Here is a 21,038-nt window from a genome sequence, read left to right as displayed (position 1 = left end):
GGGAGGGGACACCCAGAGAGCAAAATGAAACCTGGCTGCAGGTCCCATCTAGCCTCGTCATAATATTTAACTTTCTAGAAGAACTCTTTACCAGCTGTTAACCAGTTTGGACCAGTTTACTCCAAACATGCCAGTTATTGTTGGCCTCCATCTGTCTCAAGAGACAATGGAAGATTGCAACATCAAGGGCAGTCAGACTGTTGGGAGAGTTACAGCGCCTGCTGTGGCTGTAGAGACTGAAACGGAAGAGAAACATGTTTTGTTGCAGCTGGGGCAGGTGAAAGTGTCTGGTTGTGCTGCTGCAGCTGCACCATAGCGTTGCTCCTTCCAGTGGTCATTTTTCCTCTGGTCAGTGCTATGGAGTGCAATACTGCATATTGTAGGCATGCCAAGTGCCATGTAATGTTCAGCCCATAAGCAAAGATCACCAGTGTTGAAGCAATGATTCTCCAACATCAGCTTTGCTGGACTGGTCATGTTGTGCAGATGCCTGATTATCATCTTCCAAAGCAACTACTCTATTCCAAACTTAAAAATGGAAAGTGTAATGCTGGTGGACAGCAAAAGAGGTTTAAAGACTGTCTCAAGGCAAATTTTAAAAAATGTACTATAAACACCAACAATTGCCTGCGAGTGCTCCAATTGGAGAACAGCCTTTACCAAAGGTGTCATGGGCTTTGAAGACACTCGAACTCAGGACGCAAGGGAGAAACGTGCTAAGAGGAAGGCACGCTTGGCAAATCCACACCATGATCAACTCCTGCCTGGAAACCTATGTCCCCACTGTGGAAGGACGTGTGGATCCAGAATAGGCCTCCACAGTCACTTACAGACTCATTGTTAAAACTGTGTGTATGGAAGACAATCTTACTCGGCTACAAGTGGTCACCAAAGAATGTTCAGCCCACATCCATAAGGTGTTGACCTTTCAGTGTGGTAGCATTTATGCTTTGGAACTCCCTGAGAAGTGACATTAGGTAGGCTCCCCATTATACTGCTTTAGACACCTGCTAAAAAATTTTTTACAAAAAATTAAACAAGCCCATCCAGATACATACTGTAATTTTGCATTTCCTTTAAAATTTTGATGATTTTATCTGTGTATTATTGATAAATATTTTTCATTGTTTTGTTCACAATAGAGATTCCCCCCCCCATCAATCCCCCCATTAATCTATTTTTCTGAAATAAAGTAAAATATAGTGGTACCTCGGGTTAAGTACTTAATTCGTTCCGGAGGTCCGTTCTTAACCTGAAACTGTTCTTAACCTGAAGCACCACTTTAGCTAATGGGGCCTCCTGCTGCTGCCGCACGATTTCTGTTCTCATCCTGAAGCAAAGTTCTTAACCCAAGGTACTATTTCTGGGTTAGTGGAGTCTGTAACCTGAAGCGTATGTAACCTGAGATACCACTGTAGAAACAAAGCCATGGGTGGCAAACAGCTGACCACTACTCCAGGCTACCTAGCAATCAAAGCTGGATGCATTTGTAGAATAAAGGGTTAAGCTATTTCCTTCCTGTTCTGTGCGCAATATTAAGTCACATCCACAAGGCAGCAGCCTAAAGAGGCAGCCCCCCCAACCCACTTTGGCAATCCCACCCCCACCCCATCATTGCTTAAGCAGCTGCGAAGTGACAGAAGGTAATTATTTAGTCCTTCAGCTGCTCCAGCTAGATTAGGCTGCTACCCCTCTTTCCTTTCACCTTTGCATTGTTTGTTTCCAAAGAGACAGCCAGGGATAATTGACTGTCAGAAGGGCAAGGATGCTGAGGAAGAGAGGGAAGGGAGGAGCAGGAAACTTGACAACAGAAGGATCTGCTTGGATGACAGCCACTTTTTAAGTCTTGAACCTAAATGCCAAACCCCTTAAGAAGGTAGCAACACACTCCCCTCCTCCTGAAGCAGAGGAAGGGTCTGTATCTAGTCCAGCATGGCTGGTTTCATACCTCTGGGAAACTCACAAACGGAGCATGAAAGCAACAGCCCTGAACTTTGATTGACACTCCATATATTTGCTCTAATTTATGGAAGTACCACTTGGCCCTCATGACTTACAAGCTGTGGATAGACCTAAAGGGACACCTGACCATTAGGTCCAGTCGTGACCGACTCTGGGGTTGCGGCGCTCATCTCGCTTTATTGCCCGAGGGAGCCAGCGTTTGTCCGCAGACAGCTTCCGGGTCATGTGCCCAGCATGACCAAGCTGCTTCTGGCAAACCAGAGCAGCGCACGGAAACGCCGTTTACCTTCCCACCGGAGTGGTACCTATTTATCTACTTGCACTTTGATGTGCTTTCGAACTGCTAGGTTGGCAGGAGCAGGGACCGAGCAATGGGAGCTCACCCCGTCATGGGGATTTGAACCGCCGACCTTCTGATTGGCAAGTCCTAGGCTCTGTGGTTTAACCCACAGCGCCACCTGTGTCCTCGTGGATAGACCTACCCTCTATTAATTTTTCCTAATCGTTCCCCCCCCATCCACCTAAGCTAATGGCCACCACTAGATCTGCCAGTGTCATTTAATGGTGGGTTCTGTTAGAAAAGTACCTCCTTTCGACTGTCCTGAACACACTGATAATTTAAAATGGGTATGGTGAAATCTGTGTCCCGCCAGATGTTGTTGGACTCCATCTCCTGTCAACCCCAGGCAGCATGGCAGTGGTGAAGCATGATGGCAGTTGTAGTCCAATAACATTGGTAGGGTGACAGATTCTGCACATCTAATCTCTTTGGTTTTATTTAAAAGCATTTATAAACAGCTTGACTGTTTAAATAAGAAAAACTTTAAGCAACACACAACATAATAAACAATATAATTGAAACAAAAGTATAGCACAAGACCAGAAAAGTGGTAGTAGAAAAGCATATAAGAACAAAAACAGGAATTCTGGAAAAACAAATAGATGTGAGATGATGATGTGGGATGAGAAATATTATCTGTCTTGAATTCCCTCTCTAGTCCTTTCTCTGAGGAGCTGGTGTCAATGATGACTGAAGTCTTAATAGCTAGCCATCACATTGACCCTGCACAACCCAAGCTCTTGTCCATATTCCTTCCTCGTGGGCTGCGCAACACTAACACTGTGGAATGTCTGGGCCCAGGAGGCTCGACAAAGTGGACAATTCTTCTGGCTGGATGTTTATTGGTTCATTTGATCTGGGAGATTTATATCTGCCCTGCTCTTCCCATGCATTTCACATTGCTCAGAGTTGTTTGCCGCAATTAGAAACCACAGTAGTACAAAAACAAAACAATACTGAAAAGCAAACAAATCAAAGCAGATAACAACTGCGGCTTATATATATGTCACATTTTCCACCAAAACATTTGTGTTCAGAGTGGTTCATTAAAAGAGACATTAGTACAGTGACCATAATTTTTATTTTTTTAAAAAAAATATCACTATGACATACCACTAACAATCAGCTAAAGCAGTGGTTCCCAGTTGGTGGCCTACAGACCGCAGGGGGTCTGCATAACCCACCCAAGAGATCTGGTGCTTCTTGGATTGACACAGGAGATCAGGAGGCAAGCAGAAGGAATCAAACCCAAAGGAGATCCAGTGCGGTGTAGTGGTTAAAACTCACCAGCATTTTAGTGTGCTTTCTCCTAACAGGCACATTTTTGCAAAGCAATTCCCCCTAACATAATGCGCATTTGCATGTCATTTACACTAACAGGTGACTTTTTGTGCACATTTTCATGCACATTACTTGACTGGATAACTGCATTGCAAAATTCAGAGAAGTGTGGTTTTTCGAAATATGGCTCTTCCCATTCCTGTGCTGTTTCAGAAAATGCTAATTTTGTAGGTTCGCTTTTGAATATGAACTGAATTGAAATTCCCCTCCCAAGGCAGGAATTTAGCCAGCAGATAATTCAGGAATTCAGGAGCCGCAGGAAGACTGATGGAGCATGGAGACTGTCCTATGTTCTCAAACCACAACTTTGTTTGGTTGGGGGATTTTTGTGCATCATGGTTTTCCCTTGGCCTGATGATGGTTCCTCTGTTCTGCCTGTCTTCGAGTAAAGGAGCAGCATGTTTATGGAAAGTGTCAGTGGCTTCTCTCTGCACGCTTGTCCGAACCTGAAGCCAAGAAGAGCTCTGAGTGCCACAAACTATTTTCATTAGCACCTGTGATTACAATGTTTATCTACAGCTATCTGTCAGGCAAATTTAGATTTCTCATTTGAGAAAAGGCAGTGAGGGAAATGAACTGGCAAAGTAGCTTCTGCATGCGGGAAACGTTATTTGCAAAATGCCCCTTGGTGTCTGTTTCCTGTCTCTTTTCAGCTGCTACCAGACTGGCGTCTCCCTGCGCTACTAATCGTTGCTGTAACACACAAAGAAATTGCAATTGGCTTTCCACACTATTTGAGATATAGCGCTTTGCCTATGTGTATATCTTCCATCTACCCCAGTGGGCTTGACATAGTTCTGCAGGTAGAGAAAGGGAAGATATAATTCACTTGAGTGGCTATCTAAAGCAAAATTGAGGGATCCTTTTTAAAAAACAACAATTATTTAGCATAAATCATTAAGACATCCATTTAAGCATGCTTGCCCGATTTACTGCCTATGAAATCTCAAAAAACAAAGTGTTGCAGCTTTTGTTTTGGATCAGAAAATAGGAAAAGTTTAATTAGAAGAAGAAGAGAAAGAAAAAAACACTTGCAGGTAAAATGTCTCCACTGCATGATTTAAAACAGAATACTATGATACCTAACCATTTTGCCATTTTTCTATCCTGTCATTCCTCCCAAGGGAGCATAATTGACAAAATAAAACAAGACGTTAATAATAAGAACATTCAAAACATCAAACAGATCCTAAATTTAAAATAAAAAAGCAGAAAACAACACCCCCCCAAGACCACCAATCATACGCCAAAGGTCTGGACAAAGACATGTAGGGGAGTTTTCATATTGTGCCTGAGAATTGCAATAGTAAGAGGGATGTGGGAGTTCCAAAAAAGGGGTGTCACCACTGAGGATGCCCTGTCTTGTGTGATTGCTCTCCTCACTACCACCCATGACAGAAAACAAGCAGGGCCTATTCCACAGATGACAAAATCTAAATTGGATGTTATTGGAGAAGGCCATTCCTTCTAGAAGTTGAAGGTATCTCTTTAATGGAATTTTGCTATTATTATCCATTATTGCTAGCATTATTTTAAGGTCTCAGGGCAGGTTACAGCAATTTAAAACACAACATTAAAAACAGTTTGAAACAGCTAAGGGCTCTGAATATAGAATACTTCCAGACTACTGCTATTTTTGAGTGAGATTCAATCAAGTACTGGCAAATTCTGGTTGCATAATTGAAGTTGATCGCGGACCCTCCATGAGCCCTTATTTTTCAGGGACAGTCCCAGATTTACAGAAGCCATCCCAGTTTCTGATTTGATCCCAGAATGCCCCGCTTTTCCTTAGGCAGCGGTTCTCAACCTGTAGGTCCCCAGATGTTGTTAACTACAACTCCCATCACCCCTAGCTAGGAAGGCCAGAGCTCAGGGATGATGGGAGTTGTAGTCCAACAACATCTGGAGACCCACAGGTTGAGAACCGCTGCCTTAGGGCATCTGTATTTTCATCGGAGAAATGTTGGAGGGTATGGAGTTATGTGACCCCTGTGTCAAGGAGATAAGTACGTAGATAGCCTTTAGAAGACATCTGAAGGCCCCCCAGGACAAAGATTTGTTTAAATGTTTAATGTTTTATTATGCTTTTACATTTGTTGGAAGGCCACCCAAAGTGACTGGGACAACCCCTGTCAGGTAGGCGGGGTATTATTATTACTATTATTATTAATGACGTCCCTATTTTCATCAGAGAAAAGTTGAAGGGTATGTAATTGGGAGGTCTTAGGCACCAAACCTGCTTTCCCAAAAGATCAGACTTTTTGCAATAAGGAAAGTGACAGGAAAACACACAGGGAAGGGTGGGATAACACAGGCCTCGATACCATGTTATCTAGCCTCCCCACAAACAAATCTGATTAATGCTAATGAAAAATCTGACATTGTCTAATCTCCCCACAAACAAATCAGAACAAATGCTCATTAAATAGCCAACTCTCAGCTAACCTCCCTGCGGGCAAATCAGGATGAAGGCTCAGAGGCTCAATAAACCGGTCATTTGTGACTCTCCTCGAACAGGTCATAGAATCATAATCTGGAAGCACTTTTAGGGAACTGGTGCTGCATGCATTACAAATAAGCTACGCCTTGTTTGGGTCCCTGCCTTCTGCTTCTTCCTCCTGAAACTTCCAACCATTCCATAAAGTGGAGACTCGCAAGACAATGATAGGCTCCTCATACTCTTGTGTCTACGACAGAAGCCATCCCTGCCCTTATGAAAAGGGCTCACTGCCCATCCCCCTCTCTCCTGCAGCAGTCTCCCCACACACCGGCCCACTGGCTCCCTCTGTAAAAAGCCTTCCAAGCAGCTGGATTGGTGCTTCGCTCAGCTACTGTGCTGGTTATAAATAATATCTTAATCTTCGCTGACAAAACACAGCTGAGGTTCTGGCTGTGCACCAGAGTGAACATCTCCCAAGCAATCAAGTGGAGGAGGGGGGGTCTGGCTGGGGGATAATATTCACGATTTTAAGCTCATCGGGGGGGGGGGGGCATTCCCTTTGGCTGCTCCCAAAGGACCGTTTTCTCTGGAAACTTGCTTGTACGTAAAAACCAGCAGCACATTGTTAATCCTGGGCAAACTCCTCTCTCTGTTCCTTCTCTAGCCTTGGCTCTTGTAGAGAGCACCTGGCCTCTGAAGCTATGTGCTTTCTTCCCAAGTGAACATATGCCAAGGGAAATTGGAAGCTCCACCCAGATGTGTTGCGCTGCTGTTCATACACAAGGTCATTCGCTGCAGAATCGGCGGGTTGAAGACTTCTGTCTGTTGCTATCTTATCGTCAGCCTGGATAGCTCAGTTGGTTAGAGCGGGGTGCTGATAACGTCAAGGTTGCAGGTTTGATCCCTGTACAGTGGTACTTTGGGTTACAGATGCTTCAGGTTACAGACGCTTCAGGTTACGGACCCCGCTAACCAGGAAATAGTACCTCGGGTTAAGAACTTTACCTGAGGATGAGAACAGAAATTCTGCGGCGGCAGCGGGAGGCCCCATTAGCTAAAGTGGTACGGACTCCGCTAACCTAGAAATAGTACGTCAGGTACTTCAGGATGAGAACAGAAATTTTGCGGCGGCGGCAGCAGCAGGAGGCCCCATTAGCTAAAGTGGTGCTTCAGGTTAAGAACAGTTTCAGGTTAAGAACAGACCTCCAGAACAAATTAAGTTCTTAACCCGAGGTACCACTGTATGAGATGACTGCATATTCCTGCATTACAGGGGGTTGGGTTAATTAATTAATTAACTAATTAATTGATTGATTGATTAATCTGGCTGGGTTTCCCAATGGAATATTAAAAACACATCAAACATTATCAATGATCCTCAGGGTCCCTTCCAACTCTATGATTCTTTTGTAGCCTTTGCCCTCTTGCAGGAAACCAGAGGCAATAAATATATCCAAAAGAAGGAGGAGGGAAATTTCAATGAGGCAGCTAGTCTTCGAGGTAGTGGGGTTTTTTGTTTTTTGTTTTTGCATAGTCCAGACACTAATGGAGGGAATTCCAAGAGGAGGGTTTATCCCTGCTCCATAAACTAGACCACTTTGCGGACCAGTGACTGAGAAGCGCTGGAAACCAATGCTGACAGCGCAAGTCTGAATTGCACGCTTGCTCCCAGGCAAGTCCCACTGCCCCTAGGAGGCATATTTAAACGGCAGCCGAAGACACACATCACTTGCAGACTGGCCACCTGAAAAATGAAAGCGCCTCCAAGGACCGTTTCATACTTTCACTTACACAGAGCAGACGTTGGCAGATGTCTTCCCAGGACGCCTGCTTGGGGAACAGGAACGCTGACACCATGATCTGAAGCGGGAGAGATGCCTCTGCAGAACCTGTAGTGGCTGCATGGACTCGGTCGCGCCAAAGCCATATGGAAGGTCTCCAGCTTGGTTCATTGAACACACGTCCCCATGTGCTTTCTAATGTCCATCCGATGTGACTGGAAATCACTTGGCCTTTTGAAGTCTAAAATTGTTTGTTTCAAAGAGCACACACCCACCCACCCTCCATCATCCACTACTTGCTACTACAGTGGTACCTCGGGTTAAGTACTTAATTCGTTCCGGAGGTCCGTTCTTAACCTGAAACTGTTCTTAACCTGAAGCACCACTTTAGCTAATGGGGCCTCCTGCTGCCGCTGTGCCGCCAGAGCACGACTTCTGTTCTCATCCTGAAGCAAAGTTCTTAACCTGAAGCACTGTATCTGGGTTAGCGGAGTCTGTAACCTGAAGCGTATGTAAGCTGAAGCGTATGTAACCCGAGGTACCAGTGTATTCTACTCCTCTTTTATGTGGTTTTCCCTTCCTCTTGCTCTCCACTTCCTAGTCAGGGTTCAGGGCAACCAAAATGTTGGTTGTTGGAATGTTGCGGAATGTTGGAAGATTCAAAACCGATGAAAGAAAATCCTTCTTGATACAGTGCCTAGTGAAACTATGGAACCTGCTCTCCCAGGAGTCAGTCATTGAAGAGTAGGTGGGTTCCCACAAGGCTAGACACAGTGATAACAGCAAGAACCTTTATTGAACAAACAGAACTGGACAACTACTGCTTATATACATTTCTGAAGGCCTGGGCCACTCCCACTCCCAACGTGATTGGCTGTCCAAACTTCCAAGCTGCGAATCATAAGTTAGAGTTTAAGGGCCAATGGCAGAGGCCCTTAATGTCCGGAAATGTCCTGTGATTGGATATCAGGTATCAAATCAGAACACAGGGGCTCAGAATCCTTAGTCCAGACTCAAGCTCAGGCAAACACAGGCCACTGAATGCATAACAGTCATGGCTTTAAAAGAGGATTAGACAAATTCATTAAGGAAAGGGCAGTTGCTGGATACCAACCATTATGACTATGCTGTTGAAGGCAGCAATGCTTCTGAATGCCAGTTGCTGGAAACCACAGGAGGGAAGAATGCTCTTTGGCTTGAATCCTACTTGTGGGTTTTCCATAGGCATCTGGTTGTCCACTGCAAGAACAGGATGCTGGACTAGATGGACCACTGGCCTGATCCAGCAGGCTCTTATGTTCTCAAGTGGGTTTGCCCGGTTGCTGTTACTGCTTTTGTATTTTGTGATCGAAGGGCAGTCCAATGGTACAGCTTTAAGTACTCTCATGGCTCCAAAGTTACTGTGCACTTGTCGCGAATTCCTCGCGGTGCTTTTAGCAGAAATGCTCAGAGTCCCAGGTTTTTCCCAGTGCAGTCTTTTTAATGTGAGCTATATACAGGTATTTACAAAAACAGTCCATACAGAGTACCTGCTCCTTAAGGCAAACGAATACTCTCCACCACAGCATCACCACACCACAGCACAACCACCACAACCACAATTACTGTTGAACAGGCTTTCCTTTTAAAACAGGTGATAGCCAATCACATTAATCACATTCCTGCTGAGTCACTCTGACCCAGCACTTGACAGAGTATTGCATCATCTTGTTGAAGCCTGCAGACTTACTCAGTATCCTGCGAATCCCAACAGCACTTCCCTGGGAGCAAGCCCCATTTTCTACAGCGGGCCTTCCTTCTGCCCACTAGGGTGTGCTTGCACACAGCCCATCTGTTTGAGCGGCCCAAGTTCTTCTCCGTTGACCTCTCGACTTGCATCTCCCAGTGCAACCTGGATCTTGAGAACGTGCCTCCTGCTTTTGAAATCCCTACGGGGCCTATTTCTGGGACCAGACCAGGGGATCTATTTATAGCTACGATGTCTCACTGGGCGGACATTTATGTGGGAATAAAGATCAGAACATCTAAACCATGCTCCAGCAAAATGTGCCAGGGGGAAGCGTGTTGTCTTCCTGTTTAACTAAAGTACTGTACTCTCATAGTCCCTGGCACATGTTTATGCTTTGGGAAAGCAGTAAAACAAAAATATCCCACTGGGCAGTCAAATGTAATCACTAATGCTTCCTTACCGCAGTGTGTGCGTGTGCTTGAGAGCGGCAAAGACAAACACTCCTCTGTGCTGCTCTGGTGCCTTTCGTGAAAGGCTGTAGAGCATGAGACCAGTTTTTGAATAGGTTTGTGCAGAGTTCAGCAGAAGGAGAAGTTAACTTCACCAAATATCCAACACTTCCCTTTAAGGAAGGATCCATAGCTCAGTGTGTTGCATGCAGAACGTCCCCATTCATGGGCATTGCTACCTACTTCAAAGAGTTAGGGCATGGGCTTGTAACACAAATTTGCACAGGTGAATGTTTATGCTTAGATACAAATTTAGGCCAACTTTCAGAGGGGGGAAACAGAAACTCTGTCTCTTTGCTGTCAGGACTTCTTCTAAACCACATGGTGCCAACAAGATAATCTGTAACCAATACAGTTTATTTAAATTTATATGCTGCTTGATTGTAAAAGGTAAAAGGCAAAGGACCCCTAGATGGTTAAGTCCAGTCAAAGGCGACTATGGGGTTGTGGCGCTCATCTTGCTTTCAGGCCAATGGAGCTAGCATTTGTCCACAGTCAGTTTTCCAGGTCATGTGGCCAGTATGACTAAACCGCTACTGGTGCAACAGAACACCGTGACGGAAACCAGAACGCATGGAGCGTTTACCTTCCCGCTGCAGCATTCGAACTGCTAGGTTGGCAGAAGGTGGGACAGAGCAACAGGAAAGAACTGCTGCTTATGTGCATATTAAAGCTAAAACAAACATTGTCCGACATTTTAAATAACTCTTTCTCATTCTCTTACTTTCTCTCAAACTTACCATTTATTTAGACAATTTACATGTTGCTTCATTTCAGTGGCCCCAGAGCAGTGTACAAGGATCGGAATACAATATAAATTGGTTTAAACTATTAAATCATAATTCATTTATTATGCCTGCTGGAACAGAGAGTCTTCAGTAGATTCTGGAAGTTGGCACAGGCCTGGCAGCAAATGTGACGCTCAGGAGTCACAGTTCAGGAGGTCCAGAGAAGGGCAAGAAATGACAAAGATGCCCAAACAATCTTCCCACTCCACTGGGCCAGCTTTGAAGGGTGAGAGGTGGTGTTCCCACTCCCAAGACTGTCTCACCTTATGGGAATGTCTAGCTTGCAACATTGGGTGGGTCTACTCCCATCTGCCTTATGGACAAGGCTATACTTTCCTGTCCGGTCCCTGCCTCCTCCTTTTCAGTCTCCCCCCTTGGCTTATCAAAGCCTTCTCCAGTTACCTCTATGTCTCTCTGCTCCTGAGCAGGTCAGAAGGCAGAGCTGGCATCTCTGGTCCCCCTTCTAAAGTGACCAAAGTCAGGGTGGAATGGGTAGAGCCCCCCTCCTCCAACCCAGCACCCTGCCATTCAGCCCCCTCCTCCATTTCTGCTCCTCCTGCATCGCAGCCTGCCAATCCAAGCCTGTAAGGCTCAGGACATAGTCTTGTTGCAGTCCCCACACCGCCATGCTGTTGGCAGGAGAAAGGGCCCTGGGACTCTCAGAGCCCTAGCAATCTTATCAAGTGTCTGGGTGCTAAGGTAATGCCATAGACAGCAAAGTTGATGCGCTCCAGATATTGATGAATTGCATTTTTTTCCAACCTGGAAGGAGAATCAGAGATTTGAGTAAATGTGACCCGACTCTGAAAATCGGTTACTGGCTCTTCAGGCTCTTTTTATTCTGAAAACATTTTGCAGAAATGTTCCAGGAAAAAAATGAACTTCCATTTTTGTATCAAAACATCAGCGAGAAATGGTTTGTCTACTATGGGGCCTTTATGTAACATCTGTCATTATAGCTGGAGAGGGTAGGAAAACAACATTTGCAAAGGCTTCAGCCAGAGCAACAGTGGACTCAGACTGCCCTCCGGTGTTCAAAGCAGGGATAAGTGAAAAATGAAATGATCCTCTTAGATACAGTGGTACCTCAGGTTAAGAACTTAATTCTTTCTGGAGGTCCGTTCTTAACCTGAAACTGTTCTTAACCTGAGGCACCACTTTAGCTAATGGGGCCTCCCGCTGCCAACATGCGATTTCTGTTCTCATCCTGAAGCAAAGTTCTTAACCTGAGGTACTATTTCTGGGTTAGCGGAGTCTGTAACCTGAAGCATCTGTAACCTGAAGTGTCTGTAACCTGAGGTACCACTGTATTTTATTCAGAGTTCCTCTAGACATGATTTTTGTTCATGATGATATTGGGGCAGTTACATGCAAACATGCTGTCATTATTTGCAGCTGCAAAGGTGTTTTTTTTTGGGGGGGGGGGTTATTTCCCTTAGGTCCCTACTGAAATCCTGCGTACTACAAATCCTTTCATGCTACAAATATTCTGGGGTTGCTTTCTTGTCCCACCTTATTTATTTATTGCATTTACATCCACCTTCCCCCCCCCAAGCTGCTCCAGATGGTGTACATAGTTTTCTCCCCCCTCCTCATTGAATCCCCACACCAACCCTATGAGGTAGGTTAGTCTGAGAGGCAGCAACTGACTCAAAGTCACCACCCAGTGAGATTCATGGCCAAGTGGGAATTTGAACCCTGGTCTCCCAGATTCTTGCCTGACGCTCTAACCATTAGGCCACACTGGCTCTTCTTCTATAGTGCCAAAGTGCAAGAGAGCCCCTTCAGATTGCAATAATGCAGCAGCATTGGGAAAGCACTGCAGAACATCTAACAAAGCAGAATGGTGCGTTGAGCGTCAAGTATAAATCCAAACTCATGGAGAAGAGGGTGCCATCCACACTGTCACATCTCAAAGCGCAGGGACGAGGCAAGGAAAACAGTTCAAACAAGTTCAAAGGTGATATCAAAACTATCTGCTGCCTCTTGACTTTTTCATTCAACCTCCTATCAAGCTGTTAAGACTTTTGCCTTACTGAGACCCCATTATCAGTACAGCACCATATTTAGTATCAAATCAAATCTCAAAATGGGAAAGAACTCCCCTTGCCCCTGAATTTGTGGGGAATATTATTAGGATGTCTCCCAATGTTCATCAGATGCACATCTAGGGTTGTGCTCTGTGATCTTCCCTGAGCAGTGAAATTTAGGGCATTCTATCTACCAACCTTCTAGGACTCCCTTCCTAAGATTTGGTGCCTGGCTGATTCTCTTCCAGCGATGAAGAACTTTCAGCTTCGGAAGATATTTTGGTTCCTGGAGGAGCAGTAGATGAAACAACTTTTATTGGACCTCATGTTTGGGCTGATTCTTTGCTTTCAGAATCTGTTTACAGGTGTTCATTCTAGGATGTTTGTTTTGTAGTGTTGGCTGAATTACTGTAAGACTCTTTTGGGTCCTGATAAGGCTGGTTAAACAGCAGGTTGTAGATCAAGGGTGGGGTATCCCAAACTGGGAGGCTGTGTGTGGTTTTCATGGCCTCTTCAGAAGCTGTATCTCCACACTGCAGCTCCAGTCCAAATCATGCATCAGGAGAGCTATAGCCTGGTAGCCAGGACGCAAGCCTGGCCAGGACCCAGGAAGGCTTTCCTATTACAGTGGTACCTCGGGTTAAGAACTTAATTCGTTCTGGAGGTCCGTTCTTAACCTGAAACTGTTCTTAACCTGAAGCACCACTTTAGCTAATGGGACCTCCCGCTGCTGCCGTGCTTCGGGAGCACGATTTCTGTTCTCATCCTGAAGCAAAGTTCTTAACCCGAGGTAATATTTCTGGGTTAGCGGACTCTGTAACCTGAAGCGTCTGTAACCTGAAGCATCTGTAACCCGAGGTACCAATATATTGCTAAGGGAATGGCAGTCTTGTGTGGCCATCTAGTTCTGTCAACAGGTAAACAGAAGAGACTTACTTCTGTTGGGTCTGTAACCTGAAGTGTCTGTAACCTGAAGCGTCTGTAACCTGAGGTATCACTGTATATATTCTGGGTTTAACAAGACATGGGACCCTCACCTGAACCTTCTCCAGCTGAGGAATCACACACCTCCTCCCTGAGCTAGAAAGCCCCATCTGGACTGTGGATTCTTGCCTGTCTTCCCTCAGAACTGACAGCTGTAAGTTCTGGGGTGATACGTCCCATTTTTCCACTTGAGGCAAAACAGGAGGTGCCACTGTGCTCTGCCACACCACCACCAGAGGGACACTCACCACCACTGCCCCTGAGAACTGCCTTGCATCCCAGACCACTTTCTCATCCACCCCTTGATTGAGATTGAACTCAAAAAAGTCTTTATTGTTTTTTAACTTCCTCTTCTACTTCTATATTGCTTAATACTTCTTCATTCAATCTCCATCGACATTGTGATCTCACCTCCCCATGTACGATTACCAATATTGTGATCTGATAAAGTCCTTGGTGATTATTTCTTGTTTTGCTCTTGACCCTAATTCTTCCCTTACACCCCCTCCTTTCTCCTCTCTGTCTCTACCTATCTACTCTCCTTCTTCACTTATTATTATTTATTTATTGAATTTATATACCGCCCTATACCCGGAGGTCTCAGGGTGGTTCACAGAAAAGATCAACATAAAAACCACAATATATATAGAATCAAAATAAAAATAACCCAATAACACCCCCCCCCAAAAGCCACATTTTAAAACGGTATAGATGTCAATCAGATCACCCAAAGGCCTGCTTAAAAAGGAACATTTTTGCCTGGCACCTAAAGGCACCAGGTGAGCTTCCCTGGGGAAAGCATTCCACAGACAGGGAGCCACTGCAGAGAAGGCCTGTTCTCATGTTGCCATCCTCCGGACCACTCGAGGAGGAGGCACACAAAGGAGGGCCTCAGAAGATGATCTCAGGGTCCGGGTAGGTTCATATGGAAAGAGGCGGTCTTTGAGGTATTGTGGTCCTGAGCCGTTTAAGGCTTTATGGGTCAAAACCAGCACTTTGAATTGGGCCCAGAAACTAATTGGTAGCCAGTGCAGTCAGATCAGGATTGGTGTAATATGCTCACTGTCTTGCTCCAGTGAGCAACTGGGCCACTGAATTCTGAACTAGCTGAACCTTCAGAGGCAGCCCAACGTATAACAAATTGCAGTAATCTAACCTTGAGGTTACCAGAGCATAGACAACACTAGTTAGGCTATCCTTGTCCAGATAGGCCGAAGCTGATGGAAGGCACTCTGGGCCACTGAGGCCACCTGAGCCTTGAGCGACAGCAAAGGATACAGGAACACCCCCAAGCTATGAACCTGCTCCTTCAGGGGAAGTGTAACCCCATCAAGAGCAGGCCATCTCCCACCCATCTGGTCTAGGGAACCACACACTAACAGTGCCTCAGACTTTCCTGGATTGAGTTTCAGGTTGTTGGCTCTCACTGGTCCAGCACTTCCACTGCCTCACCTGCAGAAACTGCATTTCCTCTTTCTCTTTCTTCCACCTCCTCTTGTTGACATCCTACTAATTGTCCAAAGTCTTTTTTATATTGTCTCACAAATGATCTGGCTTTCATTACTTCCACACATCGTTGTTTATTTCCTTTACTTACATCATAGAAGCCTACACAATACAAAACACTGTTGCTGCATGTAGGTTTTATTTTATTTGTTTTTTATCTTATATTTTGCAAATGTACATCCAGGGGTTTTTTTTCTTTAAATTTTTTTTGGGCCCCCAAGAGAGTGAGGCCTGAAGCTATAGCTTGTTTAGCTTATATGTAAATCCTGTACTGCACATGCCAGAGCATCCAAATGAACAAATCAGAAATTATTATACATTATCTAGCAAACTTACTGGAAAGTGAAGAGGAAGAGGCCAACAGAGCGGTGGATAAAATTTACAGAGTGAAATCACCTTGTGCAAAAAGTAAGAGATTACCAGTCGACTATCTAGTGATATTCAATTCCAGAAATTTCAAGGATAATGTACTGCAGGCCCACTTTTGGAAAGGACTGGTAATTCAGGAACAAAGAATCATCATCTTAAAGGAAATCCCGGTAAGACTTTTTTTAAAAAAAGGAATTAATACAAATTCTTGACAGAAGAAGAAAAAGGTTTCATTCCAGTGGGAATACCCAGAGGCAGTGTCGGGGCCCCCCAAAAAATTTGGGATGTACATTTCCAAAATATAAGATAAAAAACAAATAAAATAAAATGTACATACAGCAACAGGATTTCGTGTTGTGTCGGCTCCTATGATGTAAGTAATGGGCCCCGCCTGCTAGCCTGCTCCCTAAAATATCACTGGTTTGCTCATTTCTATATATATATATATAGGGTGCCTACATTCTGCATGGATTGGTTGCATGGCAACATGTACAAGTGGCTTTAGATACCTATTAGGTCTATAAATTACCGTATAGCATATATTCAACACAAAAATCAGCAACAATTTGTTGTTGACAAAGGACAGCTGGATATGTAAAGGGCCCCATTACCTTCAGTAGCTTAAAGGGTAAAGGGACCCCTGACCATTAGGTCCAGTCGTGGCTGACTAGGGTTGCGGTGCTCATCTTGCTTTATTGGCTGAGGAAGTCGGCGTACAGCTTCCAGGTCATGTAGCCAGCATGACTAAACTGCTTCTGGCAAACCAGAGCAGCGCACGGAAACGCCGTTTACCTTCCTGCCGTTTATCTACTTGCACTTTGACGTGCTTTCGAACTGCTAGGTTGGCAGGAGCAGGGACGGAGCAATGGGAGCTCACCCCGTCGCGGGGATTCGAACCGCCGACCTTCTGATCAGCAAGCCCTAGGCTCTGTGGTTTAACCCACAGTGCCACCCGCATCCCTTTTTTCAGTAGCTTAGGACCTTTCAGTAGCTTAGGACCTCATCAAACCTAAATCCGGCCCTGGGCATGTGTCATCAGTCATCTTTGCTTTTTGTCAGCTTATTCCTTTGCTCTCTTCCAGTTCTGTTGCAATGGTTACTCTCCCTTGTCCTTGAGCTCAGCTTTTGTTTTGTCTAAGTTATTATAGATTATAACTCCTAACTTTCTCCTTAGATAGAATTTGGGAACGCTCAAACATAAATGATACTGGCCCTTATTAAAATATCGTTCTTTTAAAGTCCAGTTTATCAACTATTTGCAGATTCCATTTACTGTCTCTTTTTTCTTTTACAAAGTTTTTAGTTGTCCTGCTTGCACACAAATAATTTCCAAATTGTATTAATTTAATTGTCCGTTCCCCCCCCCATGCTTTTATGCACAGAGATGGGGAGTAAGTAAGTTGTCTTGTCTCAGAAAACACAAGGTATCAAATACAGTAGTACCTCAGTTCGCAAATGTAATCCATTCTGGAAGACCGTTCGACTTCCGAAATGTTTGAAAACCGAGGTGCAAAGTGCTGGCTGCAAGTTCAATTGGAAAAATTGAAAAACATGCAGCGGAAGCTGTTCGACTTGTGAGGCGCATTCAAAAATGGAAGCAATTATTTCCGGGCATTTGGCATTCGAAAACGGGAACGTTCAGCTTCCGAGACACTCAAAAACCAAGGTACCACTGTAAATCATAAGTGTCTTATTTTTTATTCTTATGTTTCTTCCTTAACGCAAGTCTGTCTTCTGAGTTTTGTGCGTCCTCTTTAGACACAAACAAAAAGGGAGTGCATGGGGGCTGTTGTTACATTCTAATGGTAAACTTTCCTTTCTCATATTTTCTGCTATTTGCTTGTCCTGTTTATGGGTTTTCAACCTTGTAAACATTTTTGCCCCAGGTGAAGCATGCAGGGGGTTTCCAAAGCATCCATTGAGGATCCCAGGCTGTGTGGGTGTGAGTGTGTGCCCAACTGGGTCTTTGACTGGATCTAGACACGTCAAAAACATGTTTCAGTTAAACGTGTGGCAAACTTTGTATGAGAAATTGAGTAAAAGCACAAACAGAACTCCACAGCGCCATCTGGTGTCACTTGAGTATCTGAGGTCAGGCAGGAATTTTGCACATTTCTAGTGCCACGGCACTCATAAACTCAAGTCATCACCCTTTTGTTTCTTCTGCTTCCCTGGATAGGCAGCTACCACCCTATGCAAGCTTATTGGAAGCATTTTCCGCTGTGTATTTTCTGGCTAGATCCCACACCATACATATAAAGCCCATGACTTCTCACCAAAGGATCCTGGGAACTGTAGTTTGTGACAGGGAAATCCAGCTCCCAGAATTCTTTGGGGGAAGGCGTGTACTTTAAATGTGCATTAGATGTACTTTGAATCTATGGTGTGGATGCGCAATCACAGCTCAGAAGAGACCAGCAGAAATCAAGCTAATTATGTTTACTTTACTTTCAGGGGCTGCATGATTTACGCAACTGGGTCTAACGCAGTGGTTTTCAATGGATGGGTCAGGACTCACTAGTGGGTTGCAGCCTGATCCAAGGCAGGTCACAACAGAAGCACTACCGCCATGCACGTATATGGTAAAAGATTAAGAAATGGACCCCCCAAATGCATGTTTGAGTTAAAATAGGGTTACCAGACGTCCCCAGTTCCCGGGAACAGTTTCCGGATTGCAAATCTGTCCCTGGACAAATTCCGTCCCCAGATTTGCAAATCTGTCCCTGGAAACGTGGCAGCGGCAGCCTCAGCAGCCCGGAGCCAACCTGTTAGTGCAGTTGGCTCTGGCTGGCTTCAGGAGCTGCTCGCTGCCGTGGCACCTGCCACCTGCCCATGAGTCCCGAGCCATATGCTTGGGCCCAGGGTCTTTTGCCTCACCATCCCCACTACTGACTCCCTGTTGCTTCTCAGCTTTAAATAATAAAAAAAAAAGTGTCCCCAGATTCATTGAAAAAAATCTGGTAACCATAAAAAAGTAAGTCTTGGATCTGAAGAGGTTGAAGACACCTGATCTGACACACTTCGTGTGTGCAAATCCAGTCCACAAGCCTTTTAATAAAACAGGTGAGTAGGGGAAGTGGTGTGTCTGGAGACGGAGTCCACAACATCTGGAATCAAAAGCTGCACCCGATTTTCCACCGAAAACTCGCAGGTAACCGGGCGGGAGCGCGGCAGCCACGCCCCGATTCCGTACCGAGTTTGGCGCGCAAAAGCGCATGAAAGCGCAGGGCGGCGTTCCGAAGCAGCGGCGCGTCTGGGCAGCGGGACAAACCGAATTGGCTGCGAGGGGCCTTTGGGAAAGCGGCGGCGGCGGCGGCTCCCCGAAGCCACAGGGCCCTTTCACCTGCCGAAGAGGGGTGGCGCCCTTCCCCTTCTTCCCGCCCCCTCGGCGCCTCCGCCCCGCTCCTTCCCCAGGTAGAGCGTCGTCGAGGGGCGGCGCGCAGGCTCGGGCGCTTCCTCTCCGGCGGCTCCGGGGCGGGGAGGGAAGGCAGCAGAGGGAGGCGCTCCGGCGGCCCGGCCGGGAGGTGGTTTTGCCCTCGTGTTGGGCGAGCACGCCTCGCTTCCTTTCTGCCGGCTTCCTTGTTTGACAGTCGAGCGGGGCAATCCGGTCCCTCCCGCCGCTCTCCGCCCCACCCACCTACCCGCCCGCCTGCCTGCCTGCCTGCGCCCTTTCCCAACGGCGACGCGACGCCTGAGCGCTGGAGGTGGAGGGTCGGAAACAGATGAGGGGAAGGAAGGCGGGCGCGCGGGAACGGCCTGGCGACTCGCATCGACGGCGCTGAGGCGGCCGAAGGCAGCGCAACTTCCGCGGGGTCGCCGTAAGTAAGTGTCTGCGCGGCTTGCTCCCTTTCTCTTTGCCCCGTCTGTTGCTGCTGGGGCTGCTTCTTCCACCGCCTCCTCCTCCTCTCTCTTTCTCCTTTCCTCTCGCCTGTGTCACTTGCTTCCTCTCTGAAATAGTTTCTTGAGTAGGTGTGAATGGTTTCTTGCCTGGGTCCTCCTTCGCCTTTTTTTTGTTCCCGCGCTTCCTCCCCTTTCTCTCTCCCCGCGCACCCGCCCCTGTCCCGACAGTGTGTATTTCTGGCCATGTTGCAAGGCTGCGTCTCCTTCCTCAGCCTGCCTGTTTCCCCGCCGGGGATGAGGTGCTACTAAGGCAGCATGGATGCAGCTTGGAACTTCCCTCATTTCATCATGCACTTGCCTTGGGCCTTCTCTCTTCCTTGTCACTTCGCTTCTCTTTCCGCCCACCCGCCCCGAAGTTTTATTCCACTGACAAACCAGCAGATCTCTCCTCCAATTCTTTCTTTCCCCCAACTTTTCTGTAAGTTCGAGCAGTAGGAAACCTCTAGCTATGGATAACACATGTATGCCATGTTTATTTACTCAGAAGGTGAAAATAGTTCACAGGGAAAATGTATGCCATATTTATTTACTCAGAAATAGGCTTGATATCTGCATGGTTTACTTCCAAGTAAGTGTACAGAGGGTTTGCAGTGTTGGTTGTGTCCTCGTTCGTTTTATTTCTGATATGTTAAAGTATTTTTTTATAAGCCAAATATCCTGCTTTCTATCACCATGCAAAAAGGGAAAATAAGTCAAGGTGGCCTTTAGCAGTAAAAAATAAATAAAAACAGAAGCACAACATACATTAGGCAACCATCCTGATAAAACGCAAGCAATAACTATGTTAGTCCATTGCAGCAGACACAGCAAAAAGGTCTGTGGCCTAATTTTGGAGGGGGGAGAACAGCCAGGCAATCCTAGCAGAGTCTTGTGGTGCTTTAAAGGCTCATTGCTTCTACAATCCTAGCCATGCCTCCTCAGAAGTAAACACTGTTGACTGCGGTGAGGCTTATTCCCAGATAGATGTGCTTATGATTGCAACTTTTTATGAAGCAAGTTTCTGTGAACTAGGGTCCACAGCATCAGATGCATAACACAAGGAGCTACCGATTCCAGCAAAAGCAGCAATTCAAAAGGCCAGAACTAAGATAGAGATAAATAGAAATAGCATTTACTTACCTGCATAAGATTAGTTTTTTCATGTACAGACTTTTTAAAAAGTCTGCAGTGCAGGAATCTTTTCCCCAATGTGGGGCTCAAACCTATGACCCTGAAATTAGAGTCTCGTGGCCCATCAAAAATCCCAAAGTTGTATACTCATGAGAAGGTCATGGACACATCCAATTGTATGCATGGTCCTTTCCTTGCAATTGGGGGCCTTGATTAGCCAGTGTTTCCCATTGCATGGCAGAGCCCTTT

The 21,038-nt window shown here is 45.8% G+C and overlaps 1 long non-coding RNA gene across 2 annotated transcripts; it reads right to left on the bottom strand.

Annotated features, from left to right (window-relative positions):
• Positions 1 to 13,113: 13,113 nt before the first annotated feature.
• LOC309362518 lies at positions 13,114 to 19,595 on the bottom strand. Of its 2 annotated transcripts, none has more exons than XR_014164995.1 (2): positions 18,973 to 19,595; positions 13,114 to 13,206 (listed from the first exon to the last, which is right to left on the bottom strand). It is a non-coding gene; the product is annotated as an uncharacterized lncRNA (long non-coding RNA). The 2 variants fall into 2 exon arrangements; XR_014164996.1 differs by lacking the exon at positions 18,973 to 19,595 and adding an exon at positions 15,357 to 15,540.
• Between the last annotated feature and the right edge of the window lie 1,443 nt (positions 19,596 to 21,038).

Source organism: Podarcis melisellensis (genome assembly GCF_964234715.1).
Source record: "Podarcis melisellensis genome assembly, chromosome: 2".
NCBI lineage: Eukaryota > Metazoa > Chordata > Lepidosauria > Squamata > Lacertidae > Podarcis > Podarcis melisellensis.
Note: the sequence above shows the minus strand (reverse complement) of the source record. Positions and strands in the feature narration are given on the sequence as shown.